This window comes from Ovis canadensis, chromosome 19 (genome assembly GCF_042477335.2).
Source record: "Ovis canadensis isolate MfBH-ARS-UI-01 breed Bighorn chromosome 19, ARS-UI_OviCan_v2, whole genome shotgun sequence".
In the NCBI taxonomy this organism is placed as follows: Eukaryota; Metazoa; Chordata; class Mammalia; order Artiodactyla; family Bovidae; genus Ovis; species Ovis canadensis.
Window position 1 is genome coordinate 37,279,895 of NC_091263.1, and position 27,121 is coordinate 37,307,015.

The window sequence follows — 27,121 nt, forward strand, 5'->3', positions numbered from 1 at the left end:
AATGAGTGAATGAGTGATTTAGTTATGGGGCCACTTGCCCAAGGTCAAAATAACCTACTTCAAACTAAATATGTAAATGCTGATGGGATAGTCACAGACTATAGGCATGATCATTGCTGGAGGAGTTTCTGTGAGATGTCAGGCTTGTGAAAATCCTGCCTTGGATCCCATTCCTCCTGCATCCCAAGACAGTATAAAGTAAGATAAAGACTATGGGGGTTAAGCTGCCCACCCTCACCACCCTACTCATGGAACTTTAGTAACAGTAGAACTCCTAGGAACTGCCTGTCAGGTAGGTAAGAGAGTGTACAGTAGTTATAAAGTGAAATAGTTTCAGCTCCTCAAAGGTTGCACAGACCCTCCTGAGAGAGGAGATCATGCGGCTTTATCAGAGTACCAGGCGTGCTGGATGTAAGCTGTTGGTAGATGTCAAGATTTTTTTTTTTTTTTTTTGACTTTGCGTTGCGGACAGTCCTGAGTCTTTTGAAGCATAAAGAGACAATGTTCCAGAGGTCAGTTTTTATGGTGTTATTCAAAAAGGAGTTTCCAAGCCTCATAAACTTGACTTGATGGGAGACCCATGACAATCTTACTGCAACATTCTGGAAGACTCAAAAAGATAGTATGCTTTGCCTTCAACCCTTAGGTTGTTCCCCAAAATAAGGACTTTAGGAATAGATTTGAAAATATAATTTTTTTTAATCCTCCCCTGGATTCAACAAAATACCTGACCTGCAACAAATATTTGGGTCATTTTGGGAATTGCTTTATTTATAAATTTATATTTGTCCTTCAAAGTAGTAACCTATATGAAATCAGGTAATTCAACTATAGAATGTCTGATGAATACTCTCCATCTCTGATCCCATATGCAGACATTTGGGTTCTTTTTTCTTTTTCTTCCAGTGAAGCTATGAAGTTTTTGCTAAGTGTAACATATTGATTAATTATCATCACATGGCTAGACCTCTGCTTAGGAGAAAGTATTATTGTTATAGACTGAATTATGTCCACACCCAATTTATATGGTGAGGCCCTAATCCCCAATGTGCCTATATTTGGAAATAAGGCTTTTATGGAGATAATTATATTAAATGAGATCATAAGGGTGGGGACCTAATCCAACAGAACTAGTGTCTTTATAAGAAGAGAGACATCAAGATAGTGGCCATCTGCAACCCAAAGAGAAAAGTACCAGAAACCAGCCCTACTTGTACCTCGATCTTGGACTTTCAACCTCCAGAAATGTGAGGGGAAAAAAAAAAAAAAAAAAAAAAATATATATATATATATATATATATATATATATATATGTTGTTTAAGGAATCCAGTCTGTATAATGTTATGACAGCCCTAGCAGGCTAATAATCTATAAGTAAATAAATAAAATATGGCTTCACTTCTCAATGAAGTTAAATTTAGCTGAGGAGAAAGGACTAATATACATAAAACAAAGAAGATATACAGTTTATCTTGAGTAATTCTGCTCATAATATAACAAAAATAATAGTCTATTTTCATGGACAACTTTCTGTGTGATCATGTCAACTTTATGTTTGGTCCTTGTTATGGGTTCAATTGTGTCCTCTCCCCCCCAAAAGTTATATTAAATTCTTAACTCCCAGGACCTTAGAATGAGACCATATTTAGAAAGAGGGTCTTGCGGTGGTAAAACTGTATTAAAATGAGTTCATTAGGGTTGACCCTAATCTTATATAGCTAATGTCCTTATAAAAAATTTGGACATAAAGACAGACATGCACAGAGAGAAGATGAGGTGAAGACACAGGGAGGAGGAGCTGTACAGCTGGAGTGATGCGTCTGCAAGCCCAGGATGACCAAGCATTGCAGACACACCCCGGAAGCTGGAAGAGGCAAAGAAGGATTCTCTCGGGGCCAACGGAGAAGGCGTGGTCCTGCTGATACATGGATTTCAGACAGCTAGCCTCCAGGACTCTGAGGCAGTCAATTGCTGCCAGGTTTTGTTTCTGGTAGTTATAGGAAGTCAACACCACCCTGTTCTCAGAGCTAGATGGAGGCAGTTAAACAGGATAGCTTCTTAGCTAATCTACAGGCAGTTATATACTATCACTAGAATGATTTAGAAATTATAGAACCAGCTAACTCAGGTTCCCTCACAGAGGGTAAAAATGTTCCTGCTGGAGTCGTACGGTGTTACTAGTGGAAAGAAGAAAATAATAATAATTTAAAACATCACTTGCTATCACCCAAATAATGCTGTTGAGTATTTTTGTGATGTACACACGATTTGCATGGTGACTTCCTACAAAGCAGATACGGTTATTATCTCATTTTACAGCTGAGGAAATGAGAGTCAGAGAAATTAAATGATTTGCTTGACTTGCCCTTAGTCACACAGCTGGTAAATCACAAAGCTGGCATTCAGACTAAGGTTTCCTAGAGCTAGATTTTGAAAGGTGAAAGGATTTTGTAAAGAAGTAGGAAGTGCTTCTGAGCTGGGAGAATAAACACAGTTATTTCCACTAGAGAGATTTTCAGGTGAAAGAGAGGAAGGAAAGTGACTAGGGCATGAGGAGCCTAACATCACAGGATTGGAGTGGGCCAAAATTCAGGGTGTGTTAGGACCAAACTGGAGCCAGGACAGGCTCTAAGGGGCAGGCTAGGCCTGAGGTTTAGTCTCTAGGAAAGCTGAGGCACTGGGAATTCCCACAGGCAGTGTAGCTAGACCAATCAGAAAAATCCCCGTAGCTCCCCAACTCGCACCAGACCTGAGCCAATCCAGATAGGGATGCGAGGTTTAAAAGACCCGCATGAACATATGGTTTAACCAATCAGCTATGCTGTTACAGAAACAAAGAACCGTCTGTATAAAAGTAGATGTGATGCAGAGCTCGGGGCTCTTGTTGGATCCCACTGTGCTGGATGAGACCTGGGCCCTAACTCGAGCTAGCAATAAACCCCTTTATGCTTTTGCGTTGCTGTGGACGTCTTATTCTCTCAGTTTTGGGGACTCGGACTCTGGGCATAACAGGTGGCTCTTCAGTTCCATATGAAGTCGACTTTTCCCCATCTTTATGATTTCATGCTTCTAAGAATAGAGTAAGAAAAGATAAACAAACAATAGAACTTGACCTAAATTCATTTAGTGTGCCCCCTTAACATGAAATTCTTTGTCTTCTTCTTGCTTCTTGTCTACCTTCTCAACTCACAAGATTCTTTCTGGTGTGGGGAACTATAGAGACTGTTGATCATATTGATCACATGGAAAATCCTTGTGTCCCTTCTGAGATTAACATAGAAGCTAAACAAATAGTGGGCATTTTCTCCAGAGTTATGTTGTTTTTTACAAACTCATAGTAGCATCCTTATCTTTAAAATTTCCATTCATGAATCACTGTCCTGAAGTAAAAAAAATTATAATAAAAATATAACATGGTAAAACAAAATAGTAATTGCAAACTTAGTGCAGATGTTTGAATGAGAAGACCATCCTGCTTTCCTGAAATTCTAAATTGTAGAGTGGTTCACAAGAAATGTAGCTTTGCAAGGAAAGTCTGTGGCCAAATATGGGCCAAATACAAACATAAGGATTTACTTAATAAGAGCTATTTATCATTAATAAAGCAGGAAAAGGGTACAGCATTGTGTGAAAACTCACTTGTGACTGGAAGATCTGATTTTAGTTCTGCTGTGATGTTTCTTTGGGGTGTCTCTTTACCTCCTAGGGCCTCACTGTTCTCAACTACAAAATGAGTAGCTTTCATTAAATCACAAGTTCCTCTCAAGCTGTCAATTCTGCCTTATCATGTACAGAATTCAGTGCTTCTCAATTGCCTAAAGGTACTTTCAAGTATCTTTAATATTTGAACTTCATTAAGATAGGGAATATCTTCTCCAAGCATTATGCTCTGGCTAGGGAAACTGTCTCCTGATCCAATTAGAACGATGATAAATACAAATCACTGATATCTAAATGAGGATAATGTTATCATAGTTGAGCATATGAGCAGACCTGGGTGATTACACTAGCATAATCTTTCTCTCCTCGGGACCTTCTTACACCATATTTATAACTTACTCCTTGGCAAATGACCAGGGCTTCCCAGGTGGTGCAGTGGTAAAGAATCTGCCTGTGTGCCAGTGCAGGAGATGCAGAAGATGCAGGTTCAATCCCTGGGTCAGGAAGATTCCCTGGAGTAGGGAATGGCAACCCACTCCAGTATTATTCTGGAAAACTCCACGGAGAGAGGAGCCTGGGGGGCTACAGACCATGGGGTTGCAGAGAGTCAGGCGTGACTGAGGGACTGAGCACACACATACAAATGACCACGCATCTTAGTTTCTGAAACTAGCTCTTTATAGTTGTACCGGTATACAAGCAATAGCCAACTGGTTGAATTGTCACCCTAAATATAGAATACTCATTGAAGTCACTGAAATCTTGTGTATTTCACGTATTATTTACATGGAGTTCCTTCAGTATATCCTTTAGATATCAAGCTACATAATGACACCATTGATAACTTGTTGGAAAAAGTGTAGTATTTCTCTCTCCTAATTAATCTCCCCATTTAAGAGGGAAGTTCTCTCCCCATAATCTTCCTCCTTATTATTCTTCCCCAAATTAGGAGGAAAAAGTAATCTGATTGCTGAAAACTGGGGACATTCACTGAACCACATTTTCTACAGGGCAGGATGACTAAAAAGAAAACCCTGGACCACCCGGTGTTTTGTTGTGCTCTATGTTCTGCTGGTGATGAGGTTTGGGGCAGGTCCTTGTCTTCCATTCCTCTGGCTGGGTGGGTAAACACATCTCTTCTGCGGACCCAACTCTTCTTACACAGGTTGACCTCAAGATTCAGGTTTCCAGAGGAAATAAGAAGTACTCACCTCAAATCCAAGCTACATTCTCCAAAACTACTTACCAGAACCCCTGTTCATTGGGAGCTTGCCCAGCCATGGGTAAAGCTGTTGTGTTGTATCAGTTTCTCGTATCCATTAGTTAGGACCCTGATTAGGAGGAGGAGGGGAGTCTTGGCCCCCTCCCAACTTCCAGCATTGTTGTATGTCAGCGTTGTGGACAAGAGCTCGCAAACTCCTGACTCTTCATCTGATAAAATCTGCCTCTTCAGAAAGCCTCTCTATCCCAGTTTTTAAGACACATCTGTGTGTGTATATATGCTTGCATTTTAAAGAAATCCTCTTTTAACTAGCATAGCTGTTACTTTTATGTGTTATTATAAAACAGCGCTTCAGCTGTCAGCATGCTGTTCTCCCTCCATATGTTTCCCTGTGTCTTCTGACACTGCCTTTCCCTCGGCCAAGGGGAAGCAGAGGGAGTCTGCGGCTTGCCCGGAGGGCTGCCTCTGGGTCACAGAACAATTCTGAAGAGCTGTCTTCTCACTTAGTGCTTCTCAACTCTCTTTTGCTGAGTCAGGAAGATCCTCCTCTCTTCAGCACCCGGTGGCTTTGGGCATGGAGCCTAGTTCTTAAGTCCCAGTCTAACCCAACAATGAAATTTTGGTTGCTGCTGTTTTATTGTCGCAGATGGGAAGATAGACAGGGTTTTGGTACTTTATATCTTCTAATGGCAAAAACTAACGTGTTCCTTTGGGCTTATAAAAAGCCCCTGCATTTATATGTGCTTTACGGTTCATAAGGTGTTTTCATATCTATTTTAAATAATTTTTAGAGGATAATTGCTTTATCATATCTATTTTCTCCATTGAGGTTCACGACATGAAATACTTCCTCAATATTTGTAATCCATATGCCAATTAGAATGGAGACAGATCAGCAAGGTGTTATTTGCATGCTTTTTATATATTGGGCATTAGGAATTTGAAGGTGAGTTTTTTACTATTGCTATGAATATCAATATTGATATTTATTTATCTATCATTTTGTTACATTTTGTAGATGAAAGTTACAGGCTAAGAGAATTTAAGTGGATTATCTTAGGCCACCCAGATAGTAAACAATGGAGTGAAATTTTCAAACCTAGACTTTTCCTTTTCAATTTTAGTATTAGTACTTTTATACATCATTATAACTTGTCCTTCAGTTGGGTTCTTTTAACTTAGCCTTTTTCTTTTGAAAGGTTTTTTTGTTTGTTTTTGTTATTTAGCTTAAAGGCTAAGAGAATAAGCAGCTATTGACATTTACTGAGTGTCTGATAGTCCCTTGATATTAATCATTAATGCTAGGTTATGTCAGGAATGAGAAGGAGTGTCCTGAAAAATATAGGTTTAGAGAATCCATAGTAAAGAGATACAAAAAACAGGAAGGTAGCCCTCAAGGGTAAACAGAGGTATTAAAATTATCTTTTTTTGTACTTTCTACTCCGATGGATAGATGTTGAATGTTCTTTTGGACTGGCTATTTCACTTCTTGGACATAGAGAATTAGGCTTCATTTTTTGAAAAAGATATGGGTTATATCATAATACAAGTTTTAATCTATGTAAATGTTAAATAGAAGCTAGGAAATTATTGTGAATGACAAGGAAGGAACTTAACTGAAAAATCTATTAGAGACACTAAAACAAAACTCCAAAATTTGTGTTGCATGAAATGAATATTTAAGAAATTAACTTACCTCTGTACCAGTAATGTGCTAGAAAACTTACTAAAATAAGAGATGATATTCAAAATAACAAGAAAAATATTAAAGTCCTTGGAATAAACTTAGAAAGTAATGTATTATGCCTAGAGAAAAAAAACTTAAGGGATCAAATATTGTGCTTTACTATATGGATAGAAAAACTGAATAGTAGAACTAATCAGTTCTCATAAAGCAAATTTCTCATAAAAATATACAGGTTTAATACAATTTCAGCAAAATCTTTGAAGAACATTCTCTAGATTCTACCATAGTTATTCTGATGTGATTTGGGGAGAAAAAAAATGTAATAAACCAAGAAAAATTTGAGCAAGAAGAGTAGTGAAGAGGAAACTTGACTTCCAAGATACTAAAATGTATTAGGATGTTCCTATAATCAAAATAGGATGTTGTGGCTCAGGCTTGGACAGAAAGCATAGGAAAAGGCTTTGGTGCAAATAAGCAATACACATGCAAATGGAAAATAAATATATAAAAGAATTCAATTTGTAATAATAGAAAATCTTAAAAATCTTAACAAAATATACTATTTTTCATCTATTATGGTGCAAATTATTTGGTAGAATTTTTAAAACAATAATGTTTGCTGTCATCATGTTGAGGATGTGATCATAAAAATAGACATGGGAATTGTGGGCAGAAAATAGGATAAGCTATCATTCTTTTTTACTGCCACACAAAGGGTGTGAGTTAATATGACCATCATAGCAATTAAACAGCAATTAAAAGTCATGACCTTTGACCCAGATTCTTGATTTCTAGAAATGCAAAGAAATAGAGATATATGCAAATAATAACCTATAGGTATATTTATTGCATTATTTATTTTTGGCAAAATCAGAAATGTCTTAATGTTTAATAATGACTAGTATATGCAAATACCAACTGCTTTGTAACCATCAATGTATTTTCAAAGGATATCTTATGAAATAAGGAGCTAATCAACATATGTTGCATGAGAATGAAACAGAATCCATGATCATATATGGATTTTAAAAATCTACCACACTATTAATAGTGACTGTGTGGGAGATAGAACTTAAGATCATTTCAATGTTACTATTTGTATTTTTTCATATTTTCAAAATTGTCTATAATAAGCATGTCTGATAGTTACACTTTTAAAACTGAATGATATTTATTAGTTTAACAATACTTTATTATTTAATTAAAATAATATTTTATGTATCAAAATCCAGAAGCTAGTTAATTACAAAGTCAGCTAGTCAATAATTTCATTTCCCTAAGTGCTTTCCTTGGTTAATAATATAATTTTACAAATTTCTGCTTAAGATATGCTATTTGATAGTTGTAAGTAGTATTTTTGATGTTTTAATTGGTACTTCTTAAGTATTGATACATTAAACATAGCTTCTGACCTTTATTAGTCATTAATATTTCTACTAATATTTTTATATACTAAACTATGATTGCTACACATCCTATTCCATTTATTTATTTGGCTGTTCTTGTGCCACTACCATGTATTAATTATATAATACTTCATTTTAAGTCTTAGCATCTAGTATGGTAGGTCAGTTTTTAAAACTGAAGTATATATAACTTAGTAACTAACAGTGTATTAGTTTCTGGTATATAGCATGATTTCATACTTGTATGCATTGTGAAATGATCACAGTCCATCTAATTATCATCTGTCAACATACATAGTTACACAAATTTTTTTCTTGTGATGAGGATTTTAAGATTTATTCTTTTAGCATCTTCCAAATACGTGGCACATATTAATAACTACAGTCAGTATTCTATATATTACATCCTCATAACTTACTCATTTTATAGCTTTGATCCCCTTCAGTCATTTAACCCATCTCTCACCTCTGCCTCTGGCAACTACAAACATGTTCTCTGTATCTATGAGCTTGGATATACACACATATACATACATATATGTATATGTACATACATATATACACACATGCACACACATATACACACATATACATATATATATATGATGTGTGGACTTATTTTTGGATTCCATATATAAATGGAAACATATAGTATTTGTGTTTCTGACTTATTTCACTTAGCATAGTATCCTTGATGTCCATCCCTATCATCACCAATGGCAAGATTTCTCTCATTCTTTGTGACTGAATAATATTCCACTGTATATGTATAACCAGTTTTTTAAATCTGTTCATCCATTGATGAATGCTTAAGTTGTTTCCAGATCTTGGCTATTGTAAATAGTAATTCAATGAACATGGGTTGCTTGTATGTTTTCTAATTAGTGTTTTCATTTTCTCCAAATACCGAGAAGTGGAGTTGCTGGATCATGTGATAGTTTTGTTTTTAATTTTTTGAGGAAACTTCATACTATTTTCTATAGTGGCTATGCTGTTTTACATTTCCAGCAGTAGTGCACAAGCATTCCAATTGGTTCCCTGTCCTCATCAACATTTGTTATTTCTAGGCTTTTTGTTAATAGCCACTCTAACAGGTCTTCCCAGGTGGCACTAGTGGTGAAGAACCCACATGCCAGTGAAGGAGATGTAAGAGACTCAGGTTTGATCCCTGTGTTGGGAAGATGCCTGAAGAAGGGCCGGGCAACCAACTCCAGTATTCTTGCCTGGAGAATTCCATGGACAGAGGAGCCTGGCAAGCTACAGTTCATGGGGTCACACTGAGTCAAACACAACTGAAGCAACTTAGCATGCATGCAACAGGTATGAGGTTGACATCTCCTTGTGGATTTGATTTGCATTTACCTGATAATTAGTGATATTGAACATCTTTTCATGTGCTTATTTATTATCTGTCTTTTTTGGGGGAAAAAATATCTGTTTAGATTATCTGCCCATTGTTTAGTTGGATTGCTTTTTTGCTGTTGAGCTGTACAAGTTCTTTGTCTACCTTGAATATTAACATGTTATCAGATATATATGGCTTGCAAATATTTTCTTCCCTTTTATAGATTAACTTTTCATTTTGTTGATTATTTTTTTTTGCTGTGCAGAAGCCTTTTAGTTAATTTAATCCTACTTGCTTATTTTGACAAGGAGTTTACTGTCTGAGTTTTATGGCTTCAGGTCTTAGGTTCAAATCTTTAATCCATTTTGAGTTAATTTTTGTATATAATGTAACAGAGTGGTCTAGTTTCCTTCTTTTGCATATGGCTATCTTGTTTCCCCAACATCATGTATCAAAGAGACTGACCTTGCCCCATTGTATATTCTTGGCTCCTTTGTTGTAGATTAATCATTAATTTATTTCTGAGATTTGTATTCTTTTCCTTTGATCCACGTGTCTGTTTTTATGCCAGTACTATACTGTTTTCATTTCTATAGCTTTGTAATAGAGTTTGAAATCAAAGAGTATGAATCCTCCATTTTTGTTATCTTTTCTCAAGAGTTTTTGGCTATTTAGGGTATTTTTTTGTTGTTCCATACAAATTTTAAGATTGTTCTATTTCTATGAAAAGTGCCATTCAAATTTTGGTAGGCATTGCACTGAATCTGCAGATTGCCTTGAGTAGTATGTACATTTCAATAACGTTAATTCTTCTAATCCATGAGCATAAATATAATTTCATTTACTTGTGTCTCCTTCAGTTTTTTTAATCAATATATTATACAGTTTTGCATACAGGTCTTTCACATTCTTAAATGTTAAATTTACTCCTAGGTATTTCATTGTTTTTGATGCAATTGTAAATGGAAGTTTTCCTAATTCTTTTTCTGATAGTTCATTACTTGTGTATAGAAACACAGCAAATTTTTGTATGGTGCTATTGTATCCTACAATCTACTGAATTTATTAACTGTAACAGTTTATGTTAAAGTTTTTAAGTTTCCTACATCTAATATCATGCCTTCTGCAAATGGTGACAGTTTTACTTCTTCCCTTTACAATTTGGATGTTTTTTATTTCTTTTCATTACCTAATTGGACTGGCTAGCTTTCCAATACTTTGTTGAATAGAAGTGGCAAGAGTGGGCATCCTTATCTTGCTCCTAATCTTAGAGGAAAAGACTTCTGCTTTTCACCATTGCATATGATGTTAGCTATGGGTCTGTGATATATGACCTTTATTATGCTTAGGTTCATTCCCTCTGCACCAACTTTGTTGAAAGTTTTATCATAAATTCATGTTTAATTTTGTCAAATATCTCTTCTGCATCTATTGAAACAATCATGTGATTTTTATCCTTCATTTTGTTAGTGTTGTGTACCACGTTAATTGATTTATAAATGCTGAGACATTCTTGCATCTCTAGAAAAAGTCTTACTTGATCATGGCATTTGGTTCTTTTAATGTATTGCTGATTTGATTAAGTAATATTTTGTTGAGTAATTTTACATTTTTATTCATCAGTGATATTGGACAGTAATTTTTTTTTTCCCTAGTGGTGTCCTTTTCTGACTTTGGTATCAGGTAAATGTTTGCCACATAAAATGAGTTTGGAAGTGTTTCTTCTTCTAAGTTTTGAAAGAATTTGAGAAAGATTAGCATTAATTTGTTTTGAAATGCTGGTAGAATTCACCAGTGAAGCCATCTAGTCCTGAATTTTGGTTTGTTGGGAGGTTTTTGATTAGTTATTCAATCTCCTCAGTAGTAATTGGCCTATTCAGATTTTCTGTTTCTTTATGATACAGTCTTTGAGGGTTGTATGTTTCTAGGTTGTTTAATGTATTGGCATATAATTGTTTGTAGTTGTCTCATGATCCTTTGCATTTCGATGATATCTTTAAAAAAATTTTTTTATGTGGGCCATTTTAAAACTCTTTATTGAATTTGTTACAGTATTACTTCTGTTTTATGTTTTAGTTTTTTTGACCACAAGGCATGTGGATCTTAACTTCCTCACCAGGGACTGAACACACACACCCTGCATTGGAAGGCAAAGTCTTAACCATTGAACCACCAGGGAAGTCCCTCTATGGAATCTTTTTAATATCTCCTCCTTTATTTCTGATTTTATGTATTTGAGCTCTCTCTCCTTTTTATTAGTGAGTTTGGCTAAAGTTTTTTCAATATTGTTTATCAATTCAAAGAAACTTCTCTTAATTTTCTTGATCTTTCTATTGTCATTTTAGTCTCTATTTCATTTATTGTGGCCTCATCGTTATTTCCTTCTTCTACTAACTCTGGGGGCTTCCCTGTTGGCTCAGTGGTAAAGAATCCAGCTGCCAATGCAGAAGATGAGGGTTTGATCCCTGGGTTGGAATGATCCTCTGAAGGAGGAAACGGCAACCTACTCCAGTATTCTTGCCTGGGAAACCCCATGGACAGAGGAGCCTGGCAGGTTACAGACCATGGGTTGCAAAAAGGACTTTTGCAACCCATGGACTTAGTGGGTTCATTCATGACTCAGTGAATAAACAACCATAATAACACTAACTTTGGACTTTCTAAGTTTTCTTTTTAGTTAATTGGGATGTAAAGTTATGTTGTTTATTTGAAATTTTTCTTGTTTCTTGAGGTAGGTATTTATCACTATGAACTTCCCCTTAGAACTGCTTCTGTTGCTTCTGATGAATTTTGATATGTTATATTTCCTTTTTCATTTGTCTCAAGGTATTGTTTGATTTTTCTTTTTAGTTATTTCTTAACTCATTGCTTTGCTTGGTAGTATGTTGTTTAATCTCCATGTATTTGTGAACTTTCCAGTTTTTTTTCCTCTAGTAACTTCTAGGTTTATACCTTTGTTGTTATTGGAGCTGCCCCAATCCAATATGACTGTGTCATTGTAAGAAGAGGAGATTAGGACACACATAGATGCAGGGAGAAAACTGTGAAAATGCAGTTTCTTACCACCATCTTCTAGGCAAGACAGGACCCTTCAGAAAAACCAACCTTGTTGACACCTTGATTTCTACTTCCTGGTCTACCAAACTGTGGGAAAAGAAATTTCAGTTGTTTAAACCACCAGCCTGTGGTAGTTTGTTATGGCAAAGTACTAAGAAACTGATAGAGATGGCTCATTCTAAATGTTTCTCTGTAGAATGCCTTAGAACATAAAATGTGCATCTGGTCTTCTGACTCCAAGATCCTAGACTATTTTCAGGAAATAAAACTTGATCCTAGAAAAGGCTTTGTGCTTTCATTACCTGCTACACTAGGGCTTTTCACAGAGAACAGGGACCAGGGCCAAACCCACATAAACTCTGACAGGATCAGTCTGAGGGGGTTGTTAGAAATCCATTACTCTGGGTTCCAGAGGAATTCCTAATGACTCCGTCTCTCCTGCAGCCTTGAGGAGGAAGAGCTTTGTGAGTAGCATCTGTCACTCCTGTGTGTGCTCAGCCCCAAGGTAGTGTGCCCTGCTTGTTTATAGATGTTTAGGTAAGACCAAATGTGTTGGTCTGTTGATGATGGCAGTACAAAACGGTGTCTCTGGGTCACACATGTCTTGTATCCATCTTGCCCAAGTTTAGCAGATGAGACCTGAAAGCGTTTTGTTACTCCCCTGGGATAATGAGTAATTTGACCCTGGGGCATCTTGAGAGCAAGATGCTTCTTTCTCTACTCCTATTTTCCCTTCCAAGATAGTCCTGGAAAGTTTTCAAACACACTGTGTTGTTTGTCCTTGTTTGTTTAAGAATGTGAGTCTAGTGAAGGGCTTAGGCTGGGACTGGGTTGCGTGAGTTCAATTACTGATCTGCCGTCTCCTGACTTTATGACTTTAGGCAATTTATATTTAATCTTTACTTTAATTTCCTTACCTGTGAAAAACCATAGTCCTAGTACCTACTTCCCACAACAGTTATAGGGATTAAATAAGTTAATGCATGTAAAGCTGTTAGAGTAGTACTCAGCACATAGTAAGCATCAAATAAATGTTACCAATGTGAATGAACTACCTCAGCTGTTAAATACAAGAGTTTATTTTATTTTCAGTACAATAGAATAAGAATGAATCTCATAAAATTTTTGTTGTGTAAATGCTACAATATATCTTCTTATTTAGACAGAATAAAAACAGTACATTGTTTTTGAGGCTTCCCATGTGTCAGGCACCAGGGTGAATACTTCATGTGCTTCTTCTCATTTAAACCTCCCAACAGTCCCTTAGGTCAATACTATGTATCTGTCAATATAGGGAAGGTTATATGTATGAGCAAAGAACACCAAAATTTCAATGTCTTGAAGGAACAAAACTTCCTTTCTTGCTTACACTACAGTTCCAATGCAGATAAATAGGAATGTTTGCTGATCACTGTCATTCAGGAAGCCAGCCTGATGGAAGATGATGCTGTCACGTCAACAGAAATCTTTAAGGCCAGCCATGACAGGGGAGAGAGCCTGGAGAATAGAGTGCTAACTCTTCAGTACTACAGCCTCATGCTGACGCGTGCCATTTCTGCTTGAATTAGCCAGAGAAAGTCAGATGACCATGTATAACAGCAAGCAGGTCGTATGCCTGGAAGAAGAGAAGAGAGAGAAATCTTGATGAGCACACACTGATAATTGTTCCTATTTCATACATAGGATAAGACTTAGAGGAGAAACTAACTTGTTCAGTGTCACACAGTAAGTGGGAAACTGCAATTTCAATATTAGACTCTCTGACTATAAAAGTGTTGCTCCTTCTCATTGTGATTATTGCCTGCCTAGGCCAGTGACATTCTTGATGAAGCCTATTATGAGTTGACTTGTGTCCACCAAAAAGAAATGGTGAAATCTAACTCTCAGAACCTCAGAATATGATCTTATTTGGAACTAGGGTCTTTGCTGATGTAAGCATGTTAAGATGAGGTCATATTCTCAGTATGACTGATAACCTCGAAAGAAAAGAGAACAGAAACACAGACCGACACACAGACAGAACACCATGTGAAGATAAGGCAGGGCCAATTACACCAGAAGCTTGGAGAAAACAAGGACAGATGTTTTCCTAGAGCCTCCAGAGGGAGCAGGCCCAGTTGACACTTTGATTTTAGACTTCTAGCCTCCAGAATGGTTAGAGTAGCTTTCTGTTTAAAGCCACTCAGTGTCTTTGTTACAGCAGCCCTAGGAAACCAACAAAGCGCATTCTATAAGCCTGTGTTTTGGATCTTCATGTTCACATTGTTTGTTTGGCTCATGTGTCCTTTGTAACCAGCCTGGGCCTTCTCAGAGGCTGTCTCCAAAGAGCCTTCCAGGTGGGCCTTGTGTCCTGTTTTCGTCTTTGTGTCTCCAGTGTTGTGTCTCCAGTGTCTCAGATGGTATATGACAGAGTAGGCATTCAGTAAGTGCCCACTGAAGGAACACGATAGAGCTGCTTGTTTTCTTTATTTTGTTTTCCTCGGATATTTGTTTCAGACTTGAGAGATATTGAGAGTTTATCAGAGGACAGTTCCTGCACTGGTTCCCCTTTTGAAACTCCTAAGCACAGGACCAACCTTAGCTTCATATGCAAAGCCTCCTGTGGTTCGATCCACGCTGATCTCTAGGACTGGATTCTCCATGAAGCAGGCTTGAGATGGAATTGGGGGCTCAAGATATTTACTGGGTTGGTTGGGAAGATTTCCTGGAGGAGGAAATGGCAACCCACTCCGATGTTCTTGCCTGGGAAATCCCAAGGACAGAGGAGTCTGGCGGGCTACAGTACATGGGGTCACAAGCATGTATATTTACTGGAGAGCAATGCCAGTGGAAAAAAAAAAAAGAGGCAGGCGGAAGTATTTAGCAAAATAAGTGAAGTTGCAATACCCACCTTGACAGACATTCAGCCAGCCTGCTTACCAGCGGGTCTGGAGGAGTGCTGCTTATCAGTGCATCTCCTATAGGGCCTTTTGACCCCGCAGGCTGCCTTGAAAACAAAACCTCAGACAAAACCACTCTCTGCAGCTGAGGCTGACATTTAAGTGCTGACAGTTGGAGGCTGGCTGCAAACTGCATTCCCGCAGCTAAAGTCCTTCTTTAAAAGGTCCTTCTTTTAAAAAGCAGCCTGATGGCCCATCTCCGAATCTCCCACATTTACCTCTCTGACTCCATCTCACACCACCTCTCTCCCCACCATCACATCCAAAGAACCTCTCCTCCCTCAACTACCCTCACATCAGAGTAACCACTTGCAGATCTTAAAAACCTCCTGGAGGTTTCGCACCTCCATGTCTTCACATTACCTTCCCCTCACCCTGGAATGTCACTCCTCCAAGCTCTCTTCCAGGGAAATCTTGGTCTCCATCACTCCAGATCCTATCCTTTTAGGAAGGCTTTGCTGACCTCACAAGAAAAAGAGGGTCCCCTTTTCTTCTTTATGCTCCTTGATATTTTATAATCCCATCATTACAGTGCTTATCACATACTGTCACGTCAGCTACTCACTGGGCTATAAACTGCCTAGAAAAAGGACGTAAAACTCCAGCTTCATGACACCTGTGCCTCATCTGGTGGCTGGCACATATAGGCAATTAGTAAATATTCACTAGTGATGGATGGAGTGAAACATACAGGATGAAACAGAAATGGCCTTGTGATATCAAGAGAGGGATCATTTGGCTTTATTGTAGTAAAACTCAAACTAAAATGAAGTATTTATTATCCTCTTTCACTTGACTTCAGACCAGTCAACGCCACATCCTGTGAAATCCAGCTTCAACAGATAAGCTCCTCACAGACCCGAGAATCCACACAAGAATTCCATGAGACAGACAGAGAAGATGCGTAACTTAGGAGGATCAACTTACCCAAAGGATGTGTAGTGCAAACCAGACTCAAGGGCAGAGGGAAGTTGCCCATAGGGCTCTTCACTGCAACAGGCTGGCTCCTTAAGCTGCTAAAAGGCTCCAAACCTAGGTGAGCATCAAAAGTCAGGGTTTAGAGACACTTAGTTGGTCTAATAGACATCTGTCTTTGTCTACCCAGTGCCAAATTGCTCCTCTATCTGGAACAGCCCCAGTTTTTATTTTATTTATTTATTTCAAGTATGGTTAATTTACAGCACTTTGTTAGCTTCAGGTGTACAGTAAAGTGATTTTGTTACCTCAGACACATGCACATATACATGAATCTTTTTTCAGATTCTTTTCCCATATAGTTTATTACAAATATTGAGTACAGTTCCTTGTGCTATCCGGTAGGTCCTTGTTGATTACCTATTTTATATGTAGTAGTGTGTATATGTTACTCCCAAATTCCTAATTTATCCCTCCTTCCCACCTTTCTGCTTTGCCACTATGTTTCTTTTCTATATCTGTGAGTCTATTTCCATTTTGCAAATGTGTATCATTTTTAGATTCCACATATAAGTGATATCATATGATATTGGTCTTTCTCTGACTGACGTATTTCACTTGATAATCACTAGGTCCGCCCATGTTGCTGCAAATGTAATATTACTCTATTATATATATATCTACATAGATATATATAATGGAATATATATACGTATATACACCCCACATCTTCTTTATCCATTCATCTGTCAATAGACATTTAGGTTGCTTCCATGTCTTGTCAATTATAAATAGTACTGCAATGAACACTGAGGTGCATGTATGTTTTTAATTATGGTTGTCTGCTTATACATGCCCAGGAGTGGCATTGTAGGATCATATGGTAGTTCTATTTTTAGTTTCTTAAGGGATTTCCATACTGTTCACCATAGTAACTGTTTACATCCCCACCAACAGTATAAGAGAGTTCCCTTTTCTCTACACCCTCTCCAGCATATATTGTTTGTTGATTTTTTAACAATAGTTATTTTGGCTGGTGTGATGAGATACTTCATTGTAGTTTTGATTTGCGTTTCTCTAGTAATTTGCAACATAGAGCATCTCTGTGTCTTTTTGGGCCATCTATGTATCTTGGAGAAATTTCTATTTAGATCTTCTGCTTATTGTTTTTATTGGGTTGTTTGGGTTTTTTTGATATTGAACTCTGTGAGTTATTTGTATATTTTGGAGATTAATCCCTTGTTGACTGTATCATTTGCAAATATTTTCTCCCATTCTGTAGGTTGTCTTTTAGGAAACTATTCTCTCATTTGCATCCAATCCTGAGGAGACTGTCAACCAAGGATTCTGCCCACCCGCAAATACAATGAATAGTTTTGCAGAATCTAGTCAAAGTAGTAGACATCACTTCTAGGAAGGAGAACTCATATACTGCTGGTAATAGGAGGATAGAAGGTAAGATGAGGGTGGATAGAAGTCATCAGGACACCAGGCAAGTAGAGCTGCTTGAGAAGAAGGCAACACAAATAATATCAGAGACAGTGGATGGGAAGAGATAAGTTTTCAATGACATCATTAGAGAATCAGAACTTAGACTTTCTTGAATGTAGCATAATCATCAAATTTTTAATTAGCAAGTCGGTGAGCCCCCATTTTTCGTTAGACACAGTTTTGAATCATGTTCCTGTTACTTGAAGTTGAAGTTTTCTCATCAGACACAATCTTGTCCTTCGCTTAAATTTCCAGGTGAAGTGAGTGGAAATCCAGAGTAAGAACCAGTGTTTGGTCCACTGCATCTTTGACTAAGCTCTTTACTTCATAATGGAAACAAAACAACTATTTCATGTCATTTGGAAAATGAATTTTGTCCCTGAAAATGACAAAAAAATATATGAGAGGGTTTTTTTCTCTCCTCAAGCAACTCAAAGTTTAGCCAAAGATACAGACTTAGAATATGAAATTGTAAGTGTGCAAACAGGACAATATAAAAGTTTAAGTCTCAGTAGTCAGGGCAAATATTCTGCGGTCTGGTGCTCTTGGCACTCACCCCTTGGTAGGATTAGCAGCAGACTCATAAAGTTTATATTTCTACCAATATGAGTACCCACAACTTAATCTGGAGTGATGAGTGGTGACTCCTTCAACCTGCTAATTAGGTTTTGCCAGCCTGGGGCTAAATGGAAATTAATAAAGTGGTATATCGGGGTGCTTTGCCTGATCTTGTCAACAGGAGCACAGTTCCTGGGGGATAGATTGCTCATAAAGCCAGGGTTTTCAGGATTGGACTGAATCATTCATTGGTTATATTGTTTAAGAAACAAATAATAAAAACTTGGAAAGCATGGGAAATGGTTTAGTTTTTGCAGGACTTTACAGTATAATCAAGAAACTCTAGGTTTGTTCAATAGATTGCATCATCTTTTACACTACCATTTATTATACGTTTACATTATGCAAGATGGTGTGCTAAGTACTTTACATGGATTGTTTCATTTAATTTTCATAATAACCGTATGAGGTATGCAATTCATCCTCTTTTTGCAGATATGTGAACTTTGGCTCAGAAAGATAAATTCAGCTGCCAAAGTCACAGAATTAATGACCTTGGGAGTCAGGGTTTGGAATCAGGTTCCCAGCCTGAGTCCTAACACTCCCTGTCCTCTTCCCTACCTAGAGTAAAGATCCGGGGATCCCAAGGGACTGATGATGAATTTCAGTACACAGAGAGGGGTGCTACACACTGATGAGACCCTGGATTCTGACCGATCAGCTCAGAATTCACTTTCATTATCCCAGGACAAAGTAAAGAAGGGCTAGACTGGTATGATTGCAAGAGGAAAGATGGGAAGGATGACAATGAGAGATTTTGCAAAGGAACATTACAGGAGTTTGCTACTGGATAGAAAAAAAGAAAGAACAGTGAGTCAAAACATATCAGAGTATCAGAGTCCATTTTAAATGCAGGTATAAAATATAAGCATCCAAAATAGTAGCTGTCAAGAGATTACTTGCAATGTATTCCCGGAATGCACTTAGTTTTCATGGTAGAAAGCCATGTGGAGGGGAAAAAGCTATTCACATACACACTTATTGGAGGCTCATTAGTCTATTTAATGTATTTTTAAATTTTTAAAAGACCATTTGCCGCAATTGTGTCTGGGCACACATACAAGGACAGGGGAAATGAATGTTGAATTTTACAAATAGACACCCATCTCTGCCCTCACTCTATCATTCCCATTAGGCAAATGACAAGTCAACATTGTGCAGAGTGGAGTTGTTACCAGGCTTGAAGAAAGTCCCTAAAACTGAGTCCATTTTAAAAATACAATTGCTTTACCATAGCTTTTCTTCGCTTTATTTTCACAGTGACCCACACTGTGTTTATTCTTTTTAAGGTTCATGTTGAGATAGATAAATAGTAAGGATAGCAACTGTGTTTTCCCATACCTGCAGGCTGGGGTCAGGATATCACACAAAAATGTCCATTAAATACCAGAGAAAAAGTAGCACTTGGGGCCTGGATGGCAATAAACCAGCTATTAGTGACCACAAACCCAGATCACAGAGCCAAGTTGAATTTGCCTCATGGTTCAGAAAGCCAGTCAGTCTAACTCAGCCTTGACACACTGCTTACTCCTTATGATGCCATCAGCATTTAGTATGAAAAGAGGCATGTCAGACTCTCCCTTTCCTCCCTCCTTTACAGGCACCCCTCTGAGCCATTCCACACCAGCCAGGAAGCTTTCTGAAAGTAGTAAAAGAACCTCTGCACTGGAGACCAGAAGACTGAGATGGAGTCTAGCTGTGTGGACTTGGGTGTGTCACTTTCTTCTGCAGGAGATCAGTTTCCTTATCTATAAAATGAACAGATGGGACTCTGATAGTTCTGTGGAGCTCACACAATCTGATTTTACTCACATGGAACACTTCTAAGACAAAAAGAACACTTCTAAGGACACATAAAGTAAAAGAATATGGATTTGGGAGTGGGTGGGAAACTTAAAATGAATGAGTGTATGATGACCTGAGATGATTTGGGGTGATATGCGGATAAACATTTAAAATTTTAAGTGTAGTACACATTAATGTGTAATCTAGCGTATGCTTCAGAGTAGGCGATAGCACCCCACTCCAGTACTCTCGCCTGGAAAATCCCATGGACGGAGGAGCCTGGTAGGCTGTGGTCCATGGGGTCGCAAAGAGTTGGACACGACTGAGTGACTTCTCTTTCACTTTTCACTTTCATGCATTGGAGAAGGAAATGGCAATCCACTCCAGTGTTCTTGCCTGGAGAATCCCAGGGACGGGGGAGCCTGGTGGGCTGTTGTCTATGGGGTCACACAGAGTCGGACACGACTGAAGCGACTTAGCAGCGGTAGCAGCGTATGCTTGATGCCCTTGATCTAGCATATCAAGCCTGTGGTAACCTTATGTTACTGCTTACAAAAATAGTAAACTTGTTTAAGGTCCAAAGTGAGTTTAAAATATTTTGTCTAGCTTTTGTCCCTGATTCCTGGGACGTAACCTTTTAATCCTTGGAATTACCAAGTGTGATAGAAGTGTTTCTGTTATCCATATTGGGCTTTTCCTAGTTCATACTACAAAGTGACTCATGGTAAACCCCTACATCATTTCAGGATAGAAGCTGGCCATGCTTGAATCACAACCATGTAATTCAAGGGTTGGGGCTTTGAGCCAAGGGACATCAACCCGACCTCTGGGGAGACTGAAGGCTAAATGTAATTATGTGACCAATGGTTCACTGATACCTGTGTACTGAAGCTGCAAGGAAAATACTGATCTCTCAAAAAACTCAAATCAGGTTGAGTTTCCTGATTGGTGAGACACCCTAACATGCTGGGAGGGTAATGTGTTCTGAGGACATGGAGATTTTGTGTTTGAGACCTTCTCAGATCTCACCCTGTATGTGTCTACATTTGGCTGGTCCTGATTGTGTCCTTTACAATAGAACTATAATCATAAATGTCGAAATCTCCCGAGTTCTGTGAGTTAGTCCAGGAAATTATCCAACTTGAAAGGTAGTGGAAATCCCTGAATTTGTGGATAGTCTGAGAGTCCTGGAGCTTGGGGCTGGTGTCTGAAATGAGGTGAATTTGTGGAGAATTCTTCCCTTCATATTTGAACTTTGACCTAGCTCTAGGCGGTAAGTATCAGAATTGCACTGCAAAAAGGCAATATTAAGTAAATAGCAGTATTAATACTAAATTGGTACACAGGTATATGGACCAACCCTATACAAAGTATAAAAATGACCAAAGTTTGAGAAAATCTAGTATCATGTTCTCTGTATTGAGGTTAACTGTTTTAAGTCTGTTATTTATAAGTTTATAATTTATTTCTCACAAAACACTATGAGGTAGTTAACTCCTAATATTCCCAATTTATAGATTAAGAAACTGAGGCCTAGAGGGATTAAATAACTTGTCCAAGGTCCTATCACAAGTAAGTGGCAGTGTTGGGGTACAGACTCAGGCAGTCTGCCTCTAGAATGCCTTGTTTATAGTGTGTTCATCACTACACAATTAAAATACCTACCTGTGGGATCACTCTGAAGATTAAAGGAAGTATTATACATAGAGTTTTTTGAAAAACTCAGTGAATGTCAGCTCTTACTATTCTTGCTGTAACTAGAAATATGTTTTTGCATTAAATAATATCAATGCTTAAAATAAGTTAGGGGATTTTTAATTTGATCATACTCTATAACATTGTCTAGAATCAATTGAAAGTCATATATATGCTCTTTATATATGAAAAAGAGGTTTTATGCTTGTAAGATACAAAACTCTTATCACACACTTTCCTAGGCATAGAGCAGTCCCTTTTCCAGTGAAGGAACATCATTAAGTCTGAAGGTAGAGTCAGCGTGATAATGAACCTGGCTTTTACAACCTTTTCTTGGTGTTATGTAATTCTTAGTCACAGAGCAGAAGACAATGAGAAATTTTTGCTAACATAGCAAAAAAAGGGTTTCAAGATTCATTTAAGTGACTACAGTGGCTTAGTTAGTTAGAATGCTCCAGACTGGTAATTTATCTTTATTTGTCAGCTCCCAAGGGTTGAGATCTTATGAAGGGCAAAAAATGAGTAGGAAGCAAAAATAACTGCTGGTTTCTGACTAGTGCTTGTCTCCACATACGGGGTTGATACAACTAAAATGCTTTTGTTGGAAGAAAATTTAAACCCACCCTTAATATGTTAAATCTATAACTTGTCAGGAATTGGGAAACATATTAGTAGTTTGCACGTTGTCTTTCACATAAACACATGATAATAATAATTTTGGCTTGGACTAGAATACCTATATATATTAATTTAAGAAAAAAAAACACAATTTGTTAGAATTAAGGGGCATTGGCATTAATTAGGAAACATTTTGAAGTGAGCTTTTTTTCTGACTATGTCATTCAGTGAGACAGTTATGAACTTTATGAGACAGGTGATTTTGTGAGTTTCCATGAATGGAAAAAGCTTCATATTTTACCATAAAGGAGAAACAAAGGGAGGGAGATTCTATTTCCTTTGCAAATTCATGGATTCCACATAAGAAGGAAACAATGAAGCACACTGTGTTAGCATAGTTGGGGGAAAATAAAATAATTCTTCTGCAGAACTCAAAGGAAAGGGTAAGTGGGTCTCTTCCTGTCAGCCCTCTGTATCCTGGATGGTCCATTTCCAGTGGATATAAATTACATGTGATTTTTCTTGTTTTCTGTTATATATAGGCCTGATCAGTTGGGCACTTAATGATTCCATTAATGCAGCTGTAACACTAATTGGTATATTAGAAATTCTGTTTTCTGGGACATTCAGAAAGGGGTTATGCTCTTTTGGTTAGTTAAACATTCTGATTAATAGAGGTTATCATATAGGTGCTGGCAGATGGCAGCTGTGGTCCTTATTCATTCACTCACCCACCCAGGAAATGCTTCTGGAGCATTTTCCCTGTATTAGACACCATTTTATTGATTGATGTTGTTGTTGTTCAGTTGCTCAGTCGTGTCTGACTCTTTGCAACTCCATGGACTCCAGCACGCCCGGCCTCCCTGTCCTTGACCATCTCCCTTAACTTGCTCAAACTCATGTCCATCCAGTTGGAGATGCCATCCAACCATCTCGTCCTCTGTAGTCCCCTTCTCCTCCTGCCTTCAATCTTTCCCAGCAGTTTTATTGATTGATACTGGGGATATAAGAGGCGTGTGAATATGATAGCTGAGATCCCTGGTGTCTTGGGATCTCACAGTGGTAAAAAACAATGCATACATTCACCAATGAATATGATGATTTCAAATAGTGAAAAGTGCTTGAAGAAAGTAAACAGAGTCCTGGAATTAGAAAGTAGTTGCAGGAAGGTGGGCCTGATTTAGACTGAGTAGTCAGGGCAGGCTTCTCTGAGGATGTGTCACTAGGGCTGAGATAAAAACAAGAAAGAACCAATACAGTAAAGTTCTGGGAGATCTTCCACATACAGAGAACATCAAATGCAAATGCCCTGAGATGGAAGCAGGGTGAATGGGCTTAATGAACAGAAAGAAGGCCTTGTGAGGGGGAGTGAGTGCTATGAGCAAGGAAAGTAGGGTGGGGAGGTCAAGGTGGTTGGCAGGAGCCACATAATGCAGAGCCTGGAAGCTTGGAGGTTTCAAATGCCTGGAATTTTATTTTGTATGTGGAGGGAAGCCACAAGAGGGTTAAAGCAGAGAAGTGACGTGATATGATGCATACTTTAAAGCACCACTCTCTCAGCTATTTGTACAGTGGATTGTTGGAGGAGGTCATTGAGAGGATGTGAAGGCTGGGTGATGTTCCAGCTGGTCTTGGGCATCTGGAGGTCCCTTAACCCTTCCCTGTTCTTGGAATGTACACCCTGCTATTACTCCCATACTAGCTGTCATTTCAAGAAAGTAGCCTTAAAAGCATAAGGTGTTGTTGGGATCATCTTGTTGGTATACATGACTACACCCAGTTAAGGCCTCTGTATAAACTTCTAAGATTCAGGTGGGTGCAGAGATCTGATTCTTTCACGGCTGCCCGAGACCAACCTCCAACCTACCCGTGTGGTGTGTTCTGCTTCTTTCTTCAATGTCTCTCTGCCCTCCAAGGAGGGTTTCAGATTTCAGATATTGTCCAGAGAACACCTAAGGTTGTGAACCAACATGGATTGTATGGAGTGGGGTGGGGTGGATGGAAGAGTGGTCCCATCAGTGCTCCGAAAAGTCAGAGAAAACTGAAAAGAAATGCTATTACCTAACAAATGGAACAGAGTCTGTGCATGGCCTGTTGCTCCCTTGCCCTGTTGTCTCAGACAAGTCCCTTCCCCCTCTGAAGAGAAGAAAAAAGCTCTCTAATGCTAGATTCCTTCCCAAGTGCTCCTGCACACTAACATTATGTGGTTGAGTAATCTAGGCCTCTCTGAAAGCAGTACAATTTCCCAGATTGAAATCATAAAGTATAATCAACACCAAACTTGAATGATGGAAACCAACAGGGCAAAATGGATCCCTGAGCTGCCATCAGTTGACACAGTCTGGTGTATCATGTCTTTCTTTGCAGGAGTTCACCACACATTAACAGGCCTTTATTTGGTGGCTTCACATTGTCCTCATTCGTGTGGTTATCTTTGCTACCTCCTGATGCTCCTGGTCCCAGCATTGTCCCTGGCTGCGTCATGGGTGAGTAGCTTGGGGACCTGTAGCAAGAGAAAGCGTATCTGATATCTTTTCACTTCTGATTTCATTAAGAGATATATCATTTTAGTGAGTCTGGGCTGTCAGCTTTGACACTTAAAAGTAGGGAAAGTTGACATGAAGTGAACTGCAAATGTGGGATCATTTGTAAATCCAGAGATAGCTGAGAGATTTAACATTCCTGTCTGACCTCATGGTTTCTTCATGTAGACATCAAATCCTAATTTAATTATAAGATGGCACACCAAGAGACATTGTGCTATTGGACTTATCCTCCCACCCTCATCTCCATAGAAAGGAGTTTTTCCCCCTAATATTGACATTGTCATGGTTTAATTTCTCTTAAATGCCTCATCAGGATTTATTATTTCAGTGCCTAATTTTGACATGCCTGTGCTATCGTATTAATTTTTGATCATGTAGTGACTTGGAAACTAAAAGTAAAGAAATATTAAGGTGTTTCAGAAAAGAGTAATAGATAAATACACCATGCTGATGCTGCTGCTAAGTCCCTTCAGTCGTGTCCGACTCTGTGTGACCCCATAAACAGCAGCCCATCAGGCTCCACCATCCCTGGGATTCTCCAGGCAAGAACACTGGAGTGGGTTGCTGTTTCCTTCTCCAATGCACCATACTATTTATCAAATATTATTTGAGTATTTCTTGAGTGTTAGCATCTGATTTTATCCCTAGATTAGACATTTATGTACTTATTTCTTCACTTCATATATTGGTTTCTATTGGTTTCTATTGCTTTGTGATAAATTACCACAAATTTAGTGGCATAAAACAATATTCATATTCATTCATAGGGTTGCAGGTATGAAGTTCAAGTGGGCTCAGCTGGGTTCTCTGCTCAGAGTATCAGAAGGCTAATATTAGTATGTTGGCTAGACTGAGTATTCATCTGCAGGCTCTGGGTAGATATCTATTTCCAAGTTTATTCTCAAAAAAGATGAATTCTTGGGGGAACTCCATTCCTTGTGGCCCTAGGACAGAGGCCCGCGATTCCTTGTTGACTGTCAGCTCTTGGTTCCTAGAGGCAGCCTGTGTTCCTCGCCACATGGTCCCCTCCATTTTCAAAACAGTGAAGGTGCATATGCTGTTGAGTCATTCTTGTGCATTGAATTTCTCTGACTTCCTCTTGCTCTGTCAGCCAGAGAAAGCTCTCAACTGGTCTCATGTAATTAGGTCAGGGCTGCTAGGTTATAGAAAAATAGTCAGATGTCACAGTATGGAGGGACTGCTATGCCATTGTGAGGACTTAGTTTTAACTGCTGGCTCATTCAGGCTGGTACGTGTCTGGCCTCAAAGTTTGCTTCAAAATATAACCTATCTACAAGAAATGTTGAACTAATGGTGTTCAGGTACAGGCAATTCAAGGGGGTGTTTGTGGAAAACATTTCAAGTCCCAGTACTTAGAACTGGAAGAAAGATCTTTGGGCTAGTCCTTTGATATTCCATGGGGCTTTAATAGTGGGTTCCAGCTAAACTTGTATTTATTCTGGAGCTTTGAGTTTTGGATTTCTTTTTCTTTTTTATTCTTTCATGTGTTTTGATGTTTTCAGGTAAAAATCTTCCTTTACAGAAAATTTTACAAAGGGACATTGAATGTACTAGCAACATCTTAACCTTCTCGCATCAATTCCTCACCTGGAGATCAAATGATTAAAATCAATTTTTATGCTTTTTGCTACCACCATGACAGGATATTCCTGTCAGAAAGCTCCTTTGGGCTCCACAGTAAGTTTGCTAATGGGATCTGGCCCATTTACAGCTAAAGCATTTTCAGAAAAACAAAATGTAAAGCTCCAATTGCACAGGATATTCTTTTTAACATTCTCCATGGTGATTCTGTTAAGTCACATTATAAGAAGATAAATTATATTATTAAAATAACCATTTGATTACTTTTGATTTTTTTTTTCTTTTTGCTATTGGGAAAAAAGAAAATTAAGACCTGCTCAAGATTTTTTTCTTTCCAAGAATTTGCTCTAAAATAGTGGATGGCAGGACACTGCAAAAAACTCTTTGCAAGTAATAATAGAGAAATTTTCTGTGTTAAGCAGTACACAAATATTCAATAAGTGAGCTTGAAGGGAATGTATGTAGTGGGATTGTGGTATAACTGTCATAAGTGCAGCATTTATAAAACGTTCATTTCTGTGACCCACCCCCAGA

At 38.2% G+C, this 27,121-nt stretch overlaps 1 long non-coding RNA gene across 1 annotated transcript in view; it reads left to right on the forward strand.

Annotated features, from left to right (window-relative positions):
• Positions 1 to 27,121, forward strand: part of LOC138424620 (uncharacterized) — a 694,361-nt gene that overhangs the window by 617,248 nt on the left and 49,992 nt on the right. Inside the window, exon 10 of the long non-coding RNA XR_011250888.1 lies at positions 24,807 to 24,925. This is a non-coding gene — a long non-coding RNA (uncharacterized lncRNA). The remainder of the gene's footprint in view (positions 1 to 24,806; positions 24,926 to 27,121) is intronic.